This window comes from Saccopteryx leptura, chromosome X (genome assembly GCF_036850995.1).
Source record: "Saccopteryx leptura isolate mSacLep1 chromosome X, mSacLep1_pri_phased_curated, whole genome shotgun sequence".
NCBI lineage: Eukaryota > Metazoa > Chordata > Mammalia > Chiroptera > Emballonuridae > Saccopteryx > Saccopteryx leptura.
In genome coordinates, this window is record NC_089516.1 from 40,918,576 (window position 1) to 40,924,677 (window position 6,102).

The window sequence follows — 6,102 nt, forward strand, 5'->3', positions numbered from 1 at the left end:
GAGGCAGGAAGGGGGAGCTGGAGAACAGTGAGAGAAAGATAAGGCTTCAAAGTATCGCCATGATTCGGCCCTATTCTCCTCAGTGAACTGACTGTGTTCGGACACGGTCCCCTTCCCCTCCTGCCCTGTGTCTCACTGCTCTTCTCTTTGCTGCAGAGCAGTTCTGTCCTAGAGCTGTCATGTCAGGTGCCGCAGAGCCAGGGAAGCACCTCGGGGAGTCAGAGCCCGGGCACAGTGAGGAGGCTTCCATACAGCAGACAGGCCACAGTGGGTGACAGAGCCCCGGGCAGTAAGGAGGATGTCCCCTGGGTTGGGTGGGGGAAGGCTCCTGGCTCAGGGATGCAATGCTGAGTGGGTTCTGGAGATCAGAGGTGGGGGTTCTTCAGCACCGCATGTGAGGACGGCCTCTGTGTGCGGAAGGGGTGCTTTATGTACATGGGGATTGTAAACTCAGTAGGTGTACAGGGACCATGGGAGCTATGAGTCTAGCTCTGCACAGGGGAGTTTCAAATATGGAGAGGAAGGAAACTGGAGCAAACTGTGAGGGCGGTACTGGAATTGGAGGCCTCCATGAGAACTCATGGTTTTCGGTATATGAGTATGTGTGTGCGTGGATAGGGTGATAGATACAGATGTGTACATTGATGTGTGTGTGAATGTGGACATATGAACATTCCAATCGTTTTGGTTACAGCAACATTCCAAAAGCAATAACACAGCTGGCTCCAAGTTCCCGGCTTCTAGATACAATTCTCCACTAACTGATTGGTTCCTGGCTGGGGGAGGAAAAGATGAATGAATGTGGCTCAATGTGTGGTGTCCAAAGTGAGGGTAAGTTCAAGGAGTGAGGGGGAGAGGTCAGAGGAAACACAAAATAGCTTGTAGGGCACCCACTTGACAGAGTGGGTACAGTTTTATTTTTTCAGTTTTGAGGTATTATTGACATGTAACATACGTAGGTTTACGGTGGACAGCGTGATGAGTGGATACCATGTATGTCATGAAAGGATGACGGCGATAACGATCGTGAACATCACCATCCCCTCACATAGTAACCATTTTGTGTGCTTGGTGATAACATTTAAGGTGTACCCTCTGAACAACTTTCATTATGTAATAGAGTGTTGCTAATTATAGCCACCATTCAGTACATCAGTTCCCCAAAACTTCTTCATCTTATTCCTGGATGTTTGTACACTTTGACCAACATTTCCCCCAGGCCCTGGCAACCACCGTTCCGATATCTACTTCGGTAAGTTTGTTTTTTTTCAGTTTCCACATATGTGAGAACATACAGCATTTGTATTTCTCTGTGTGCCTTAGTGCACTTAGCATAAACCTTCATAGTCAATGTTATTATAAAGGGCGGGATTTTCTTCTTTTTTGGTTGCATAATATTGTGAGTGTGTGTGTGTGTGTGTGTCTGTTTTCCGCTGCCATGAGATGAAATGCCCAGAATAGTTGTATGTGAGTCCTGGCTCCTGGCTCTTGGGACGGGGGTCCTTCTCTGTGAGAACAAGCCCTCTGCAGGCCAGGACGCCAGATGATTTGGGACAGCAGATGAGATCAGGGACAGGACGTCTGAAAGGAAGAGAGAGAGAGAGAGAGAGAGAGAGAGAGAGAGAGAGAGAGAGAGAAATCCTGAGTTCAGGGAAGTGTCTGATAGGTGAAGGGAAGACCTTTGTCCTAAGTGCTGCTTGCTCTAGGTTTGTGTGGGATGCAGTTGGGTGCAAGAAGGGACCAAAGGCCGAGAGGAGACCGAGTTGAGCAGCTGAAGCCACTTGCACAAAGTCATCTATCCAGTAAGGGCAGCGTCAGATTGGCACCGAGGCCAAAAAGAAACCTAAAGAGACGTGAGTCTGACCCTAAACGCCAGAGTGCACGTCACTGTCAGATGCTCTTTGCATCAAAGACACGTGGCTATGTGCAGCAGCGTCCATGACATCACATTGGATGTGTGTACGGATGGGACGTGATATCTCCTACGTTCATGAAATTCTGTGGGCGACCAGTCAGTATACACACATCACAAAGAACGGTTTCTGATCCATAGCAAGGTCACGGCTCGTATTTGCTGCCATCGATGGCAGTACCAACAACCTCATCGTCCTTACCATTACGCAGAGTAGATTGTGATAATAGTTAAGCAAACAAAGCAGCAGAAACAGTATTATAAACACATTTCTGACCCCTCCCCAATCTCACAGTGCATTAAATGCATAGGAGAAACACTGGAAAGGATTAACCACGTATCGAGACATTGTCTCTAAGTGTGAAATTCTAGATAATGTTCAGATAACATAGTATTAACTGTTTATTTGCTGTGTCATCATTACTACACAGGCAGAGTTTCAATAATGATTTTTTTTATAAATAAATTTTTATTTTAATGGGGTGACATCAATACATCAGGGTACATACATTCAAAGAAAACATTTCCAGCCTGACCTGTGGTGGTGCAGTGGATAAAGCGTTGACCTGGAAATGCTGAGGTCGCCAGTTCAAAACCCTGGACTTGCCTGGTCAAGGCACATATGGGAGTTGATGCTTCCAGCTCCTCCCCCCGTTCTCTCTCTCTGTCTCTCCCTCTCCTCTCTAAAATTAATAAATAAAAAAAAATTAAAATTAGCTTTAAGAAAAACAAAAACATTTCCAGGTTTTCTTGTCATTTAGTTCTGTTGCATACCCATCACCCGAAGAGAGATCGTCCTCCGCCACCCTCCATCCAGTTCTCTCTGTACCCTCCCCTCCCCCTCTCCCTCCTTCAATCCCCCCACCCCCCGTAACCACCACACTCCTGTCCATGCCCCTTAGTCTCGCTTTTATGTCCCACCAATGTATGGGATCCTACAGTTCCTGTTTTTTTCTGATTCGCTTATTTCACCCCGCACAATGCTACCAAGTCTCCACCATTCCGCTGTAAGTGATCCGATGTCATCATTTCTCCTAGCTGAATAGTATACCATGGTGTATATGTGCCCCATCTTCTTCATCCAGTCCTCTATTTTTTTTACAATGATTAAAAGCCTTTAAGCAAACTCTTGGCCAATACAGCAAGAATCCATAAAAGAGTAGTGTCCTTAACATATTCACCAAGTCCAAGTTGGCCCCATCACCATGCCAAATCCCTGAAAAATGCAACCCAACCACAGTTCAGTCTGTTAGGAGCTGTCACAGGGAGCAGGAGTCCAGGCAAGTTCCCCACAGGAAAAGTCCACATGGCACTGGAATTGTTGTCACCATTCTATACTTTGCAGCTCATGTCCAAGTCCCAATGACCGCTGCTTCTAGCTAGTAATGATTCAGGTAGACTGGAAAAAGCCATTTGCAGCATGCATGGATATGGAGCTTCTGTTCTCCTCTGCCTGGAGAGTTGAGACCAGGTTGCTTTTCCCTGGAGCTCTGTGACTGTGGCATGGTAAAGAGAACCTTGGGATACACTAAGCTGGGTGGCAAAGGGAAATTCATAATACAAGTTGGCAAAAGGAGGAAAGAGAGCTCTAAATTAGGAGTAGGTCCCAGCCTGAAAAATGAGTGGGGCATTGAGGTAGGAGGGATAAAGGAAACACTGTATATTAAGCAAAGCAGCAGAAAATAGGACTATCAACACCCACAACAGAGATCTTTGAGGGAAGAATAAAAAACCTGACTATTCAGGCAAAACATAGTTAAGTGGCCCTTGTGCAAATGAGATCAGTTTACCTGCTTCTTGGAAGAAATACCCTAGGCTCGTCCACAGTGTCGTAGTTGGGGCCAACGGCCCTGGGCACCTTCAGCCTTCAGTGGCAAACCCCAGCTTTCTGGGCAAGGTTAGGTCATAGGTGGCTGGAGCAGGGCTGGAAGAGACTGAACCCTCCCTTAGAGGAGCGAGGGGGAAGCCCACCTTCCAGTGTCCCTGTTTCCTCACAGCAGAGGCGTGTAAGCCTGGCAGGCTTTATCTCAATGACCTACATTTCCACTATTGAAGCAGGACCCAGATGGCATCCTATGAGACCCCTTTGGGGCGTTGGAGCCTATAAGGGTGGATCCTAAAAGCTGGTAGTTCCCCTGATCTCTATTGGGCTTTTTCTGCCTCTAGGTATCTTAAAAGTCATTCTCAGAAGATCTTGCTGAGGGATTTGAGGATCCCCATCCGCCTATATAAATCTTTTCCATATATCTGGAGCTATTTGGAAAAAGACAAAACAGTGTTATTAGCTAGATCTAATAAAGAAGGTAGTAGTTTGCAGGGGAAAAAGATTTGGTGTCTCCTGTTCATCAGCATTCAAAAGAAATGTAAATTTTTTTTTTTTTTAAGTAAAAAGCATAATATGGTAGACCCGTTGGAGTCATTGGCCTGGTGTGCAGGATTCCCGGGTTCGATTCCTGGCCAGAGCATACAGGAGAAGCGTCCATCTACCTCTCCACCCCTCTCCCTCTCCTTCCTCTTCGTCTCTCTCCTCCCGCCCGCAGCCAAGGCTCCACCGGAGCAAAGCCACCCCGGGCACTAAGGATGGCCCCATGGCCTCCGCCCCAGTCGCTAGAATGGCTCCGGTTGTAACAGAGCAACACCCCAGATGGGCAGAGCATTCCCCCCTGGTAGGCATGCCAGGTGGATCCCAGTCAGGCGCATGCAGGAGTCTGTCTGACTGCCTCCCCATCTTCATCCTCAGAAAAATACAAAAAATAAATAAATAAAACAAAAAATACTACAAAAAAAAGGAGCATTCCCTTGTGCTAAAGCTCCAGGGAGCATGGAGTAAGCTTGAGTATGTCCTATGAAACATGGAGCTCTATGTTGACATATAAGTCTTTGAAGAAGGAGGAACTGCTGAAAAAGTTTATCAGCATTTGTCCCTAAGACAGCAGCAGTCTTTATAGTGGGAATACCATACGTAAATATTTGCTGTCTGTCTATAGATTAAGGGGGGAATATGGCAAATGCTGAAAAGCCATGATCTTTGTGCTCCTTCCCTCCCCCAACCCCCTCCCTCTCCTCCCCCCACCCTGTAACCCCAACACTGTTGTTCATGTCTCTGAGTCTCATCTTTATGTCCCACCTATGTATGGAATCATATAGTTCTTAGTTTTTTCTGATTTACTTCTTTCACTCAGTATAATGTTATCAAGGACCACCCATGTTGTTGTAAAAGATCCTATGTCATCATTTCTTATGGCTGAGTAGTATTCCATAGTATATTATATACCAAAGCTTTTTAATCCACTCGTCCTCTGATGGACACTTGGGCTGTTTCCATATCTCTGCTATTGTGAACAATGCTGCCATAAACATGGGGGTGTATTTCTTCTTTTCAAACAGTGCTATGGTGTTCTTGGGGTATATTCCTAACAGTGGTATAGCTGGGTCAAAAGGCAGTTCGATTTTTAATTTCTTGAGGAATCTCCATACTGTTTTCCACAGTGGCTGCACCACTCTGCATTCCCACCAGCAGTGCAGGAGGGTTCCCTTTTCTCCACATCCTCGCCAGCACTTATTCTGTGTTGTTTTATTGATGAGTGCCACTCTGACTGGTGTGAAGTGATATCTCATTGTGGTTTTAATTTGCATTTCTCTCATCATTAGTGATGTTGAACATTTTTTCATATGCCTGTTGGCCATCTGTGTGTCCTCTTTGGAGAAATGTCTATTCATTTCTTTTGCCCATTTTTGGATTGGATTGTTTGTCTTCCTGGTATTAAGTTTTACAAGTTCTTTATAAATTTTGGTTATTAACCCCTTATCAGACGCTATGTGAAATATATTCTCCCGTTGTGTAGTTTGTCTTTTTATTTTGTTCTTATTGTCTTTAGCTGTGCAGAAGCTTTTTAGTTTGATAAAGTCCCATTTCTTTATCCTGTCTTTTATTTCACTTGCCTGTGCAGACAAATCAGCAAATATATTGCTGCGAGAGATGTCAGAGAGCTTACTGCCTATGTTTTCTTCTAAGATGCTTATGGTTTCACGGCTTACATTCAAGTCTTTTATCCATTTTGAGTTTATTTTTGTGAGTCGTGTAAGTTGGTGGTCTAGTTTCATTTTTTTGCAGGTAGCTGTCCAGTTTTCCCAACACCATTTGTTGAAGAGGCTGTCTTTACTCCATTGTATTGTCTTACCTCCTTTGT